Raw genomic sequence first — 16,389 nt, 5'->3', positions numbered from 1 at the left:
GGGTTTTTAGCATAAAGCGTTGTTGAATTTTGTCAAAAGCCTTCTCTGCATCAATTGAGATAATCATGTGGTTTTTGTCTTTGGTTCTGTTTATGTGGTGAATTACGTTTATGGACTTGCGTATGTTGAACCAGTCTTGCATCCCCGGGATGAATCCTACTTGATCATGGTGGATGAGCTTTTTGATATGCTGTTGCAATCGGTTTGCCAGTATTTTATTGAAGATTTTTGCATCTATGTTCATCATGGATATTGGCCTGAAATTTTCTTTTCTTGTTGAGTCTCTGCCGGGTTTTGGTATCAGGATGATGTTTGTCTCGTAAAATGATTTGGGAAGGATTCCCTCTTTTTGGATTGTCTGGAATAGTTTCAAAAGGAATGGTATCAGCTCCTCCTTGTATGTCTGGTAGAATTCAGCTGTGAACCCATCTAGACCTGGGCTTTTTTTGGGTGGTAGGCTCTTTATTGCTGCCTCGACTTCAGACCATGTTATTGGTCTATTCAGGGTTTCGGCTTCTTCCAGGTTTAGGCTTGGCAGGATGCAGGTGTCCAGGAATTTATCCATTTCTTCCAGGTTTACTAGTTTATGTGCATAGAGTTGTTTGTAATAATCTCTGATGATGGTTTGGATTTCTGTGGAATCTGCGGTGATATCCCCTTTATCGTTTTTTATTGCATCAATTTGGTTATTCTCTCTTTCCTTTTTTATTAATCTGGCTAGTGGTCTGTCTATTTTGTTGATCTTTTCAAAGAACCAGCTCCAGGATTTATTGATTTTTTGAAGAGTTTTTTGTGTCTCTATTTCCTTCAGTTCTGCTCTGATCTTAGTTATTTCCTGTCTTCTGCTAGGTTTTGAGTTTTTTTGATCTTGCTCCTCTAGCTCTTTCAATTTTGATGATAGGGTGTCAATTTTAGATCTCTCCTTTCTTCTCATGTGGGCACTCATTGCTATATATTTTCCTCTAGAGACTGCTTTAAATGTGTCCCAGAGATTCTGGTATGTTGTGTCTTCGTTCTCATTGGTTTCTAAGAACATCTTTATTTCTGCCTTCATTTCATTGTTTATCCAGTCAACATTCAAGAGCAAGTTGTTCAGTTTCCATGAAGCTGTGCGGTTCTGGGTTAGTTTCTGCATTCTGAGTTCTAACTCGATTGCACTGTGGTCTGAGAGACTGTTTGTTATGATTTCTGTTCTTTTGCATTTGCTGAGGAGTGATTTATTGCCAATTATGTGGTCAATTTTAGAGTAGGTGTGATGTGGTGCTGAGAAGAATGTATATTCTGTGGATTTGGGGTGGAGAGTTCTGTAAATGTCTATTAGGTTTGCTTGTTCCAGGTCTGTATTCAGGTCCTGGATATCCTTGTTGATTTTCTGTCTGGATGATCTGTCTAATATTGACAATGGGGTGTTAAAGTCCCCCACTATTATTGTGTGGGAGTCTAAGTCTCTTTGTAAGTCATTAAGAACTTGCCTTATGTATCTGGGTGCTCCTGTATTGGGTGCGTATATATTTAGGATCGTTAGCTCTTCTTGTTGCAGTGATCCTTTTACCATTATGTAATGTCCTTCTTTGTCTCTTTTGATCTTTGTTGCTTTAAAGTCTATTTTATCAGAGATGAGAATTGCTACTCCTGCCTTTTTTTGCTCTCCATTTGCTTGGTAGATCTTCCTCCATCCCTTTATTTTGAGCCTTTGTGTATCCTTGCATGTAAGATGGGTTTCCTGGATACAGCACACTGATGGGTTTTGGCTTTTTATCCAATTTGCCAGTCTGTGTCTTTTGATTGGGGCATTTAGTCCATTGACATTTAGGGATAGTATTGTTATGTGTGAATTTGATACTGTCATTTTGATGCTACCTGGCTGTTTTGTTGGTTAGTTGATGCAGATTCTTGATTGTGTTGATGCTCTTTTACCATTTGGTGTGTTTTTGGAGTGGCTGGTACTGGTTGTTCCTTTATATGTGTAGAGCCTCTTTCAGGAGTTCTTGTAGAGTAGGTTTGGTGGTGATGAAATCTCTGAGTGCTTGCTTGTTCACAAAGGATTTTATTTTTCCTTCACTTATGAAGCTTAGTTTGGCTGGATAGGAGATTGTAGGTTGAAAGTTCTTTTCTTTAAGGATGTTGAATATTGGCCCCCAATCTCTTCTGGCTTGTAGGGTTTCTGCTGAGAGATCTGCTGTGAGTCTAATGGGCTTCCCTTTGTGGGTAACCCGACCTTTCTCTCTGGCTGCCCTTAGCATTTTCTCTTTCATTTCAACCCTGGTGAATCTGACGATTATGTGCCTTGGGGTTGCTCTTCTTGAGGAATATCTTTGTGGTGTTCTCTGTATTTCCTGGATTTGAATATTGGTCTGCCTTGCTAGGTTGGGGAAGTTTTCCTGGATAATATCCTGAAGAGTATTTTCCAGCTTGGATTCATTCTCTTCATCACATTCAGGTACACCTATCAGACGTAGATTAGGTCTTTTCACATTGTCCCACATTTCTTGAAGATTTTGTTCATTCCTTTTTGTGCTTTTTTCTCTGTTCTTGCCTTCTCTTTTCATTTCATTGATTTGATCTTCGACCTCTGATATCCTTTCTTCTGCTTGGTCAATTCGGCTGTTGAAGCTTGTGCATGCTTCACGAAGTTCTCGTGTTGCATTTTTCAGCTCCATCAATTCACTTATACTCCTCTCTATGCTGTCCATTCTCGTCAGCAGTTCGTCCAATCTTTTTTCAAGGTTCCTATTTTCTTTGCGTTGGGTTAGAACATGTTCTTTTAGCTCATTGTAGTTTCTTACTACCCACCTTCTGAAGTCTGATTCTGTCATTTCATCACCCTCTTTCTCCATTCGGTCTGGTTCCCTTGCTGGTGAGGAGTTGTGATCCCTTTTAGGAGGAGAGGTGTTCTGGTTTCGGGAGTTTTCATCCTTTTTGCGCTGGGTTCTTCCCATTTTTGTGGGTTTATCCACCTGTTGTCTGTCTCTGTCCCAGGGAGTTGGAGCTTTATGAGTTTCCGTTGCACTACTGCCTTTTTTGATTTTTCTTTCAGGTCTGACCCGCCCAGCTAGCAGCAAGCCTAGCCACTGCCTGCCCGCAGGGGCTTTGCTGAGCTGCTGTGGGCTCCGCCCAGCTGCCCTGAGCTCTTCCCTGTAGTCCTTTTTATATGGGCGTAGTTATATGGGCGTAGTTAGAACTGGGCAACGGTGGCCCCGCCTCTGTTATGGCGGACTCTCTCTGTTGTGGCAGGTTGCCTCGGCAACGGCAGCCTGCCTCCGTAGTGGTGGAGAGTCTCAGTAATGGCGGAAGCCCCTCCCCCACGGAGCCGGACTGTCCCGGTTCAGCTGTGCTTGGTTTGGAGGGCTCAACCCAGAGGGTTTCCAATTACTGTTTTTGTTTTCGTTGTTGTTGGGGGTGGAGGGGTGGGACCAACCGAGCCTGATCACCTGGCTCCCTGACACAGAGTCTTTTAAGTTGAACGACCCCGCGTTCCGGTCGCCTGCTGAAAAGGCGCCGGGATCTCCCGTGCTGCGACTCACGGAGTCGGCTCGAACTGCGGCGCCGGCTCCTGGCGGATTTTTTGCCTAGGAATCTCCTGGCCTGGCTCGCTATTTCAGATGAGTGGGGAACTCTGCCGTCTCAGGGCTCTGCTCGCCAGCTAAGAGGGCTCCCAGACCAGTGGCTTTTGTACGGAGAACCGCAGCAACAGGGAGTGGTCACAGCAGCCGCGTGGGCGGAATCAGCCCCACAGGGGCCAAAACAGCCGCACCGGCTGGGACTGCGACGCTGGCGACCCCTCTGCCTGGGTATCTCCTGGTCTGTGGGCAATAAGAGTTCGTCTGGAAATGCGGCGTCCACTCACCCTCTGCACTTTCACTGGGAGCTGAAGTCCTGAGCTGTTCTTAGGCGGCCATCTTCCCCTTTTTTTTTTTCCCAAGCTTTTTAAATATCATAAAAAAGAAGACAGCTGAGCCAAGAAGACAGAACTGATCATGGTTTTTATAATTCCAGCACCACTTTAAAAAGGATACTCAAACTTGCTCCTTCCTGGGACTCGGCACTCCATACACTGTCCTACAGTGGATACAGAGTTAGAGCAGCTTTTGCGATATTTTCAACCCTACCATAATTTTAGAAACATTGCTAAACTTCAAATCTGAAGATGCTTAAATGCATTCTAAATCAACTGTATCAGTCAGGGTTCTCCGGACACACAGAATAGGATATATTTGGCAAATCTCAGATTTGTCGGACAGACCAGCAGACTAGAATGCAGGCAGAGTGTCGTATATTATGATCTTGAGGGACAATTCCTTTTTATTTTTAATAAACTCTTAGTTTTGCTCTTAGAACTTTCAACTGATTAGGTGAGGCCCACCCACATTATGGAAGATAACCTGTTCACTTTTGGTTTGGTTTTGATTCTCTTTTCCACTTTCAAGCTCAAGGGGTACATGTGCAAGTTTGCAACAAAGGCAAATTGTGTGTTACGGGGATTTGGGGTACAGATAATTTTGCACCCAGGTAATCTGTGTAATATCTAATAAATATTATAATTTCTCAGTCCTTACCCATCTTCAACCCTCTACCCTCAAATAGGCTCCAGTGTCTACCGTTCCCTTCTTTGTGTCCCTGTAAACTCAATGTTTAGCTCACACTTACAAGCGAGAACATGCAGTATTTGATTTTCTATTCCTACATTAATTTGCTTTGGATAATGACCTCTAGCTCCATCCATGTTGCTGCAAAGGCCATAATCTCATTTTCTTAATAGCTGCATAGTATTTCATGTTGTATATGTACCACACTTTCCTTATCCAGTTATCATAGGCATCTAGACATGATTCCACATCTTTGCTATTGTGAGTGCTGTGATGAACAGACATGTACATGTATCTTATGGTAGAATGATTTATATTCCTTTGAGTATATACCCAGAAGGAGATTGCTGGGTGGAATGCTAGCTCTGCTTTTAGCTCTTTGAAGAATCACTGCACTGCTACCCACAATGGCTGAACTAATTTACACTCACACCAACAGTATATAAGTGTTCTCTTTACTCTGCAACTTTGCCAGCATCTTTTATTTTTTGATATTTTATTAATAGCCATTCTGACTGGTATGAGATGATATCTCACTGTGGTTTTGGTTTGCATTTCCCTAATCATAAGTGATATTGAGGATTTTTCCATACGTTTGTTGGTTGCATCCATGTCTTCTTTTGAGAAGTGTTCACGTCCTTTGCCCATTTTTAAATGGGTTTTTTGTTTGTTGATTTATGAGTTCCTTATAGAATCTCAAGATTAGACCTTTATCAAATGCATGGTTTGCAAATATTTTCTCCCATTCTGTAGGCAGTCTGTTTACTCTGTTGTTTTGGGGTTTTGTTTTTGTTTTGTTTGTTTTTGCTATGCAGAATCTCTTTAGTTTAATTAGGTCCCATTTGTTATTTTTTTGTTATAATTGATTTTTTGTGACTTCATCATGAAATCTTTGCCAGTTCCTATGTCCAGAATATTTCCTAAACTTTAATTAATTAAGTTTAATTAAAACTTAAATTAAGTTTTAAGTTCCTAAAACTTAATATTTCCTAAGTTTTCTACTAGAGTTTTTATAGTTTTAGGTTTTATATTTAAGTCTTTAATCCATCTTGGGTAGATTTCTGTATATGGTAAAATGCAGGGGTCCAGTTTCAACCTTCTGCATATGATTAGTTATCCCAGCACCATTTAGTGCACAGGGAATACCTTCCCATTGCTTGTTTTGTCAGCTTTGTTGAAGATCAGATGGTTGTAGGTGTGCAACTTTATTTCTAGCTTATCTAAACTGTTCCATTGGTCTACATGTCTATTTTTGTATCAGTACTGTGCTGTATTAGTTTCTGTAGCCTTGTAGTATACTTTGAAATCAGGTAGTATAATACCTGAAGCTTTTCTCTTTTTGTTTAGGATAACTCTGTTTGGGCCCCTTTTTTGGTTCTAAATAAATTTTAGAAATCTTTTTTAATTCTGTGAAAAATATCATTGGTAGTTAGATAGGAGTAGCATTGAATCTGTAAATTGCTTAGGTCAGTATGGCCAGTTAAACAATATTGATTCTTCCTATCCATGAGCATGGAATAGTTTTCCATTTGTTTGTGTTTTCTCTGATATCTTTCAGCACTCTTTTATAATTCTCATTGTAGACATATTTCACTTTCCTGGTTAACTGTATTCCCAGGTATTTTATTCCTTTGGTGGCTATTATGAATAGGATTTCATTCTTGATTTGGCTCTCAGCTTGAACATTGTTGGTGTATAGAAATACTATTCATTTTTGTACATCATTTTGTGTCCTCAAACTGCTGAACTTGTTCTTACGATCTAGGAGCCTTTGGGCAAAGATTATGGGGTTTTCAAGGTAAAGTATCATATCATCTGCAAAGAAATAACTTGATTTCCTCTCTTCTTATTTGGATAGTTGTTTTTTGTTTGTTTGTTTGTTTTTGTTTTTTTAATTTGTTTCTCTTACTTCTTTGCTCTGGCTAGGACTTCAAGTACTATGTTGAATAGGACTAATGAGAGTTAGGGCATCCTTGTCTTGTTCTGGTTTTCAAGTGGAATGCTTCTAGCTTTTGCCCATTTAGTATGACATTAGCTGTGGGTCTGTCATAAATGACTCTTACTGTTTTGTGATATGTACCTTTGATGCCAAGTTTATCTAGAATTTTTAACATGAAAGGGAGTTGAATTATATTGAAAGCCTTTTCTGTATCTATAGAGATCATCATTTTAGTTTTTGTTTTGGTTCTGTTTATAAGATGGATCATATTTATTGATTTGTGTAAGACGAACCAACCTTGCATCCCAGGGATAAAGTCTATTTGATCATGGTGGATTCGCTTTTTGATGTGTTGCTAGATTTAGTTCATTAGTATTTTGTTAAAGATTTTTACATATCTGTTTATCAAGGATATTGACCTGAAGCTTTCTTTTTACACTGTGGCTCTGCCAGATTCTAGCCTCAGAATCATTCTGGCTTCATAGAATGAGTTACAAAGGAGACCCTCCTCCATTGATTTTTTTGGAATAGTTTCAGTAGGATTGGTACCAGCTCTTCTTTATAGATCTGGTAAAAAATTTGGTAGTGAATCTGTCTGATACAGATTTTTCTGACTGGGAGGTTTTTTGTTATTGATTCATTTTCAGAACTCATTGTTACTCTGCTCAGGGTTTCAGTTTCTTCCTGGTTCAATCTTAGGAGGTTGTGTTTCCAAGAATGTATCTATTTCTTCAATATTTTCTAGTTTGTGTGCAGAGAGGTGTTCATAATAGTTTCTGAGGGGTTTTGTACTTCTTTGGGGTAAGTGGTAATGTACCCTTTGTCATTTCTGATTGTGTTCATTTGGACCTTCTCTTTTTCTTTATTATTAGCCTAGCAAGCAGTCTGTCAATCATATTTACTCTTTTGAAAAACCAACTTTAGGTTTCCTTGGTTTTTCTCATTTCCATGTTGAGCCCTGATTTTTGTTATTTTCTCCTGCTACCTTTGATACTGGTTTCTTCTTCTTTTTCAGGTTTCTCTGGGTGTGATTTTAGGTTAATTTGAGATCTTTCTAACTTTTTGATGTGGGTGTTTAGCGCTATAAACTTTCCTAACATTTTTTTAGCTGTGTCCCAGAGATCCTGTTATGTTGTATCTTTGTTTCCATTAATTTCAAAGATTTTGATTCCTGCCTTAATTTCATTGTTTACCCAAATGTCATTTGGGAAAAGATTGTTTAATTTCCATTTAATTGTATGGTTTTGAAAAATCTTCTTGGTATTTATTTCTATTTTTACCATTCTCTGGTCTGAGAGTGTGGTTGGTATTATTTCCATTTTTTTTTTAATTTGTTGAGAATTGCTTTATGGCTGAGCATGTGGTCAATTTTGGAGTGTATTTCATGTGGAGATGAAAATAATGTATATTCTATTTTTGTTGGGTGGAGTGTTGTGTAGATGTCTGTTAGATCCAGCTACAGATTCTTGGTCAAGAGTGACATTAAGGTCCTGAATATCTTTGTTAGCATTCTGCTTTGATCTGTCCAATATTGTTAGTGGGGTGTTGAAGTCTCCCACTACTTACATTTACCTAAGTCTCTTCATAGGTCTCTTAGAGCTTATTTTATGAATCTAGGTGCTCCAGTGTTCGATGCATATATACTTGGGAGAGTTAAATCTTCTTGTTGAATTAAACCCTTTATCATTATGTAATGCCTTTCTTTTTCCTTTTTTTATTATTATTGGTTTAAACTTGGTTTTGTCTAAAATAAGAGCAACTCCTGCTTTTTGTTTTCTTTTTGCTTGGTAGATCCTTCTCCCTCCCTTTACTTTGAGCCTATGGATTTCCTTGCATTTGAGCTGGGTCACCTGAAGATAGCATACATGGGTCTTGCTTCTTAATCCAACTTGCCTCTCTGTGCCTTTTAAGTGAGGTGTTTAACCCATTTATACTCAAGGTTAATACTGATATGTGCAAATTTGATCCTGCCATTATGTCGTTAGGTGGTTGTTACGTAGACTTGATTGTGTATCTGCTTTAGGGTGCTGATGGTCTATGTACTTCAGTGTGTTTTCATGGTGGTCATTTCCATGTTTAGCACTCCCTTAAGGACCTCTTATAAGGAAGATCTTGTGATAACACATTTTGTTACCAATTTCTTCTCTGAAAATGACCTTATTTCTTCTTTGTTTATGAAGCTTAGTTTGGCTGGATACAAAATTCTTGGTTGGAATTTCTTTTAAGGATACTGAATACAGGCCCTCAATCTCTTCTGGCTTATAGTTTCTGCTGAAAGTTCTGTGTTACCCTAATGGAGTTCCCTTTGTAGATGACCTGCCCCTCCTCTTGAGCTTCATTTAATATTTTCTCTGTCACATTGGCCTTGAAGAATCTGATGACTATTTGTCTTGGAGATGGTCCTCTTGTATTATCTCACAGGGGTTCTCTAAATTTTCTAAATTTGTATGCTGACTTCTCTTGTGAGATTGGGGAAATTTTTGTAGACAATATCCTCAAATATGTTTTCAGTTTTCTTGTTCTCGCTCCCTTTCTTTCAGGTATGCCAATGAATCATAGATCTACACTCTACATAACCCCGTATTTCTCAGGTTTTTTTTAAATTATTATTCTTGTCTGAGTTATCAGGTTGGTGCAAAAGTAATTGTGTTTTTTGCCACTGAACATGACAAAAGCCACAATTATTTTTGCATCTACATGATAATTAAAAGAACTGGTCTTCAAGCTCTGAGATTCTTTCCTCAGCTTGGCATGTTCTGTTATTAATACTTCCTATTGTGTTATGAAATTCTCGCAGTGAGTTTTTCAGCTCTATCGGCTTAGTTTACTTCTTTCTTAAAATGGCTATTTCATCTTTCATCTCCTAAATCATTTTACTGGATTCCTCAGATTTTTTTGAATGGGTTTCAACTTTCTCCTGAATCTCAATAACCACCGTTATCATCTAGATTTTGAATTCATCAAATTCTATCATCTAGATTTGAATTTCACCATTTTGTTCTGCTTAAGAACCATTGCTTGGAAGCTAACATGATCTTTTGGAAGTAAGGAGACACTCTAACTTTTAGAGTTGCCAGAATTCTTTTGCTGGTTCTTTCTCATCTGTGTGGGCTGATGTTCATTTAACTATGGTAGAATTTAAGTACAGTCAATTGACTTCATTTCTGGATGTTTTCAAAGGCTGAAGCTTTGTACAGGGTCTTCATTTGTGGCTGAATTCTTGTCTTTGGTTTCACAGGGGGCTATACTAGCAAAGTATTTTCAGTGTCGAAGTTTGGGCTGGGATCAATAGACGGCACATATGTGTAATGGCCAGAAAGTAGGCTCTTGCTTAGCCACGTTAGCTCCTCTGCATTTCCTTGTGGTTGCAGCAGCACTCTCTCAGTGCTCTGAGGGTGTAGGGCTCCTCTTCTACTCAATGCTGGCTGCAGATCCCAGCTTAGCACTCTCAGGCTGTCCACTGCAACCCTGGGGTGAACTCTGACTTTTTGTTTTCTCCTCAGTATGGGAAGCAAAGAGGGATGATAACTTGAGGCCAGGAGTTCAAGACCAGCAGGGAAACATAGTAAAACCATGTCTCTGTAAAAAAAAAAAAAAAAAAAAAAAAAAACTGAAAGTAGCTGGGCATGAGTGCATGCACCTGTAGTCCCAGCTACTCAGGAGGCTGAGGTGGGAGGATCATGTAGGTCCAGGAGGTTGAGGCTGCATTAAACTATGATCATGTCACTATACTCCAGCCTGGGCAACAGAGCAGGACCCTGTCTCTAACAGAAATATTTTTTATTTTATTTGGAGTGCCTACACTTTAATTCTTGGGGATATGAAAAGGTAACATGTTCCTTATTCATAAACATATATAACACATACACATTCTGTTAAAAAGCTAGCTTGCTTTCTTGGTTTTGCATACTTTGGTCACCAGCATTTTAACCTCAATAATCAAGTGGTGCCTACTTAGCTGTGGTAACTATTAATACAAACAAGGGCTTTATTTTTAAAAATCAAGTGTCATTGCAAATGACTGATGAGACACCTGAAAAACAGATATTGTCATATGAGGACAGTTTTGTGTCAGATATTTTTCAGTCCTCTGTAAGTCAAGTATTTTAATATATAGGTTTATACACAAACTACAGGATGTAAATAATTGGTCCTGAAACTAATCTTCAATTCCTTCTCACACAGTGTGACCAATGTCCGACCAGCATGTCTGAGAGGATAGTCTCTACTCTCTTCAGGTGCGCTCTGGCCCCACGTGTCCATCCCGTACTGCTTAGGTGCTCTTTCATATCTAAACGGTATTCCATTCTCATTTTGCCAAGTACTGACCTTTGCTTAGACATTTGCTTAGTGTCTTCACAAACCAAAATTTAAAAACTTTTTCTCCTTCTCCTACCATCTGCAATTACTACATCTGTAGTACCTTCAATTCTCTTTTGTTGGGAAAAACAGCAAAGGCGAAAGGACTTACAGAGTGCCACATAAATTGGTTATAAGTAACATATAAACAAGGAACAACAAACTGCAGAAGGCCACGGGAGGCCGCTGGGGAGGAAGGCCTCTCCATGACTCATGTTCCAGTGCAGGGTGACTTAGGCTCCATTACCATAAACATTGTGCTCAAGGACATAAACCCCTTCATAGCACTATGATGCAGCCAGACTTGTAGGCTCCTTGTAAGGCCTGTGCTCCATTAGCTGCTCATAGATAATAAGCTAAAGGTAACCACGTATTCTTGTTTTGTGAAACTCCCAAACCCCCACTATTGTCAGTCCTTAGGATGACACACCAGTTCCAGCTCACTGATTCACTTCTGGCTCAATGACTTACTCCACCATCACTCCACCCCTACCCTATAGATCAAAGTGATTATAACCAATAAATAGTGTGGATGACCAGAGCTCGGGGCCTTCACTGTCACCTCCAGAGTAATAAAGTGATGGCCCCCTGGTCCCACTTTTTCTCTTAATCTGTCTTTTTCTCATTCCTTTGTCACCCCTGAACTCGGGGTACCCATGGGTGATGTAGTGCTGGCTCCCTACATTCTGGTGCCCAATGTAGGGCTTATGGATCCCTACATTCTGGCACACTACTGTGTGGGATCCATGGATTCGCTACACCTTTCTAACCAAAACATTAGCTGCCTGCTCTCTGCAACAACCAATTGCAGCTGGAATGACGGTAAGAAAAGATTTTAAAACCTATGGAAGATAGTATTATTTGTTTGTAATTTGTCCTTCTTCTCTGACCTTGCCATGGCTTCCCCCAGACTAGGTATGGTCAATGATTTGCTTTGGCCATTGGAACATGGGCAGAAATGACAGATGCCACTTGATTCCAGGCTGAGGGTTTAAGAGGCCTGGCAAGTTTCACCAGCCCCTTACACTCCTGTACCCACCACCAGAAGAGCGTGTCTTAAGGAGTCACTGGTTCCAGAATAAGGATGCTTCCAGACCAAATGTAAACACAACCTGCAGCCTAGAGCCAAGCTCAGCCAATCCCAGCTAAGCCCAACTGAGCACAGCAGGGTCCATCAGAACCACTAGATCTTCAGACCAGTCAGTGAGAAATAAACGGAGGATGGAGGGAGTAACAGCCTTATTACAGCAAAGCCTGAACAACAACAAAAAAAATTCCCATAGGATTTTCTGAGTAGGGATCAAGCTGAAAACTGATCCTCACTGAGAAGTAAAATGATGAAAATATTCTAGAAAAGTAACAAAAGTAAAACTACTAAAAGAGGTAGCTCTAGATGATTGTTTAGTAACTTCCTGCCTGAACTGTTTAAAACTCTATTTTCATTCACCTACAGATACAGATTATCAGATGGAAGCTATAAAGTTCCATCTAATTTCCATCCATAATTTCATCGCAGAATACAACAACAAAGAGTGAGTGAATTTTCTACCAGCATTCTGATACACTACTGAAGAAAATATCAAGGAACTAGAGATGTTCAAGATAAAATGTGAAGCAGAGAGATTAAAATGCCTTGGCCACATGCAGGGGCACAGCACCTTTCAGGGCTTTTTTTTTTTAAACCCACAGTGCTTTTCGATATTTTTCACTGACCATCATCTATTTTATGGTCTGATTTTTGGGTTTTGTTTTGAGAGAATTACCCCTCCACAATGGATCACATGTGTGGGAACGTAAATTAAGGGCCCTATCTCTCCTTGGCCAAGCTCAACAAAACAGGTATTTCTTTCCTAGAATGTGAATTATGAGCCATGTGGTGCAAACACTGAAAACAGCTGGAGAAAACTAATTTCAGAGCTCAGCCTGAGCAAAGCTATGCAGACATTTCTGCCACGAAGACCGTGTGGAGATACAGAGCTACTTCATCCGAATTGTTCCAAGCCAAATGTTCTAATTCTCTAATCCTGTGTTCACTCCCACTTTCTAAGAAGTTCCTCTTTATTGTAAATTAGCCAGAACTGATGTCTGTTGCTTACAATCAAAGAACCCTGAGTGGCACAAGAAGAAAACATGAGAAGAGCTTTAAGGCATGTAGAAGAGAAAACAGGAGAGATGAAAGGAGTGTAATACCTCCTCCAGCTTGGTGTTTACTATGACAAGATCAAAAATCAAAGCATCACTGAAAATGATCAGCCCATGGGAAGGTAAGTATTATCACTCTAGAGAAGTTACAGTTATCCAAACTCTCCTTATAGGAAAAGAAGTCAGTGACTATATGTAAATATTATGCAGCTGTGTTTTAGAATATAAAAACTTTTAAATACATATTATATTGGTCAGCTCATCATTTGAACAGAATCTAATTAAATCAAATATTTGTCTCTTCAACTACACACAATTGCAGGCCTTATCCTAGGACCTTGCAATGGTCATTTCAGGTTGGGTCCTGACAACCCAAGGCACTTCCCAGTGTGGAAAGCTGCCCTTCCAGGAAGTCCATAAGCCAACTGCACCTTTGGAGGATGCAAGAGAGACAACTGTCTTCTTCACAACTGGTTTATATCCTTTTAAAAGTCTGCAATAAAATTTCTTAAGATACACCAAAGTTTTTCCTGTATTTCAACATATCCTTAAATTATGTTTAAGAATTTTAGTTATATCATGCCGAACTTTGTATTTTTCTCAAAAATTATTTAATTTCAAATTTCCTAAATCTAGAACAGTCATCCTCTTCACTTTATCAAACCAGGTAGTTTCTCTGTTGTAATCCTTAATTTCTTTGTATTATAGAGACATTACAACAAAGCACTTTAAGAAGCCAAATCTCACCTACCGTTTACAACAGCCCTTAGTAAAGGAGAGAGAGAATTGTGCCCAGCTGAAATGAGCCACAGCCTGCCTGGTTTTCAAATGTGCTGCTGTCCCTCCAAGCTGGCTCCCTTGTCATCAATCTCTACCTGCACAAACACTGCAAGCACATCCTTAATTTTCTTGACTAACTTATCAGCAGCCCCATTAATATTCTAAATTATCCTCTCTGGAAGACAAATTGCTTTAGCATTTGTCTTCTTTAACTGTTTGCTAGTCACAAAATCTGGTCTCAAGTTTCCTGCTATCAAGTTTTAGGGTATAATCTTTTTTTCACTTTTCCTCAAGTACTGGGTTTTCACAAATTTTCAAGGCAAATGATCACATGAAGTCTGTACCTTTAGACACTGTGAGCCTATTTATTCTCTCAACAAGTATTTTCAGAGCTCCTACTACATGCCAGGAAATCTAAGAGATCCCAAAAATACAAAGTAAACAAAAACTCTCACCCTTGTTGAGTTTGCAATTTCAGTAAATAGCGACTGACATTAAACAAATCATTACATCAAACTGACAGTATGGGACATGATGATAAGTGCCTAGAAAAATAATCCAGGGTAGGCTGGGCGCAGTGGTTCATGCCTTTAATCCTAGCACTTTGGGAGGCCGAGGCAGGCAGTTCATGGGGTCAGGAGTTCAACAGCAGCCTGGCCAACATGATGAAACCCCCGTCTCTACTGAAAATGCAAAAATTAGCTAGGCCTAGTGGCGCATGCCTGTAATTCCAGCTACTCAGAAGGCTGAGGCAGGAGAATTGCTTGAACCAGGACCCAGGAGGCAGAGGATGCAGTGAGCCGAGATCGCACCACTGCACTCCAGCCTGGGCTACAGAGCAAGACTCTGTCTCAAAAAAAAGAAAAAGAAAAAGAATCCAGGGTAGAAGGACAGGGAAGGCTGAACAAAGGGGAGACTGCAGTTTTAAAAGGAATAGTCATCTAACACTTCATTGAGAAAGTGACATTCTGTTCTGAAAAGGGTGGGGCAATCACCCGCATACTTTTATGGGAGAAGAACTTTTCCAGCAAATAACAGAAAATGTGCTAGAGTCCCAAAGGAGAAACATGCAATTGTGTCAGCCAAGACTGCACCCCAATTTATTTGCTGGTACTATTTCCTCCTCTTCATTCTGTACCTGCCTCTGTTTAAAATCAGCTCTAATTTAAGAGAATCTCATTATGCATTCTATTCCAATGTCCGTCTCTTCTGCTAGGTCACCCTGTCTTCACAAAGCTGGTGAATCCCAACCCTACACATTAACTACTGCATTAGTCCATTCTCACGCTGCTCATGAAGACATACCAGAGACTGGGTAATTTATAAAGGGAAAAGGTTTAATTGGCTCCCAGTTCCTCATGGCTGCAGAGGCCTCACTATCATGGCAGAAGGCAAAGGAGGAGCAAAGTCATGTCTTACCTGGCAGCAGGCAAACAGGGCTCATGCAGGGGAACTCCCATTTATAAACCCATCAGATCTTGTGGGACTTATTCAGTACCATGAGAACAGTATGGAGGAAACCACCCCCCTGATTCAGTTATCTCCACCTTAACCCACACTTGACACATGGAGACTATTACAACACAATGTGAGATTTGCATGGAGACACGGCCAAACCATATCAACTGTAGCTGATACTTGCCCCACCCTTGAGTTACACATCCACTACTTAGAGCCTAATATAGTTTGGATCTGTGTCAACTCTCATGTCAAATTGTAATCCCCCATGTTGGAGGTGGGACATGGTGGGAGGTGACCAGATCACGGAGGCAGATTTCTCATGATGGTGTAGTACCATCCCCTTGGTGCTGTTCTCACAATAGAGGGTTCTCATGAGCTCTGGTCATCTACAAATGGGTAGCACCTCACCCCTCTTGCTCTTGCTCCTGCTTCAGCCATGGGAAATGATGGCTTTCCCTTCACCTTCTGCTGTGATTGCAAGTTCCCTGAGGCCTACCCAGAAATCAAGCAGATGTCAGCATCATGCTTTCTATGCAGCCAGTGGAACTGTGAGCCAATTTAAACCTCTTTCTTTTATAAATGACCCAGTCTCAGGTATTTCTTTAAAGCAATGCAAGCATGGCCTAGTACGGAGACTACTGTCATCCTCAGCTGGATATCTCTCAACCACTTCACAAACGAGATGTCCAAATATGTCATCAACTTTCTTACCAGGCCTGCTTCTCTTCCTATTCCCGCTGTCTCAGTCACCCAAGTTGGAAACCTTTGATGTATCCATGGCTCCTCCACTTCCTTCCATCCTACATCCAGTCTGTTTCACAATATCAAGACAATCTTTCTTTTATAGACATCGTACTTATAAATCTTGAGAATACGCATGATTCTAACTCACATGGTCTTAGCAAATGTTGGCCTGCTTATGCCTGCCAGATGCCATGGGAGCAGGTTAGCCTCTGCATCCAATCTGACTCAGAAAAGGTGACAATGCAGAGATGTCATCAGTAAAGCCCTGCCCATATCACTACACCTCTCTCTTCCCAATTAAATGTAAATACACACACCACCACCTCTACCATCATAGCTCACCCATTATAAACACTTCATCTTTAATAATAACATCTT

This window comes from Saimiri boliviensis, chromosome 1 (genome assembly GCF_048565385.1).
Source record: "Saimiri boliviensis isolate mSaiBol1 chromosome 1, mSaiBol1.pri, whole genome shotgun sequence".
Classification (NCBI taxonomy): Eukaryota; Metazoa; Chordata; class Mammalia; order Primates; family Cebidae; genus Saimiri; species Saimiri boliviensis.
Note: the sequence above shows the minus strand (reverse complement) of the source record.